Source organism: Myotis davidii, unplaced genomic scaffold (assembly GCF_000327345.1).
Source record: "Myotis davidii unplaced genomic scaffold, ASM32734v1 scaffold497, whole genome shotgun sequence".
Lineage (NCBI taxonomy): Eukaryota > Metazoa > Chordata > Mammalia > Chiroptera > Vespertilionidae > Myotis > Myotis davidii.
The window spans coordinates 176,167-177,181 of NW_006288434.1; the positions used below are offsets into that span (position 1 = coordinate 176,167).

The following is a 1,015-nucleotide window of genomic DNA, read 5'->3' on the forward strand; positions in this document are numbered from 1 at the left end:
AGAGAGAGACGATCTTAGCTCCTGATTTTTCTATGACTTGAGTCCTGTCTCCACAAAGCATGGACTTCGGATGTCACTGCTAGACCAATCATTACCATCTCTATCCTTTTGCATATGATTGGGTCAGTTTTAAATTCTTAAGAGTTAGAGAGACTTGATTAGAAAGAACACTACCATTTTAAGAGTATGAAATAGTCTACTAGAAAATTTGTATATTTTCTCATTTGACCCTAATTAAAGTTCTTAAAAAAATATTACTCCTATTTTACAGGCAATACAAAGGAAGGAGGAAGGTATTTTCAACATTCTAGAATTTTGTCCAACACAGATTTTCAACTCAGGACTGCCCATCTCCATCACACCATACAACCACCACCATTCCGTCCAAAGAGAGCTGCTTCTCAGTCATTAACAAGGTTCCTCCACAATCGGAAATGCTCTTATTTTCCTAGTCACTGGCACCATGCCCAGAATTCCCCTAGGAGGGTGGGGCTTCCTCACCCCTAACACAATGGAGGCGGAGTTGCCATGGGAGGTCTTAGACCTCACCCCAATTCTGTACATGTGACTGCACTGCATACTGGGCTTGAGGTCATAATGGGTCAGGAGATCTTTCTGAAAGTCCAGGCAATGTTAAAGAACCATAGGCTTTTCAACTGACCTTTAAGCACACTGAGGATGGGACCATGTCTGTACCTGGTACATAATAGAAATTCAAATATCTAGAGTGTTATGGTCAATTTTATGCATAAACTTAGTTGATGATGTGCCCAGTTTTTTTAGTCAAACACCAGCCTAGATGTGGTTGTGAAGTTACTTTTTAGATGTTATTAACATTTAAATCAGTGGACATTAAGTAAAGTGAATTACCCTCCATAATGCGGATAGGCCTTAGCCAATCAGTTGAAGGCCTTAAAAGACTCCGTTTTCTTGAAGAAGGAGAAATTAGGCAACAAAACTGCAATATAGAAATCCTGCCTGCGTTTCCAGCCTGCCCAGCCTGCCCCATAGAATT

General features: G+C 40.5%; 1 protein-coding gene across 6 annotated transcripts in view; it reads right to left on the bottom strand.

Moving 5' to 3' along the window:
• The window catches only part of OXR1 (oxidation resistance 1), a 326,251-nt gene that overhangs the window by 111,331 nt on the left and 213,905 nt on the right, over positions 1-1,015 (bottom strand). The gene's annotated exons all lie outside the window — the stretch shown is intronic.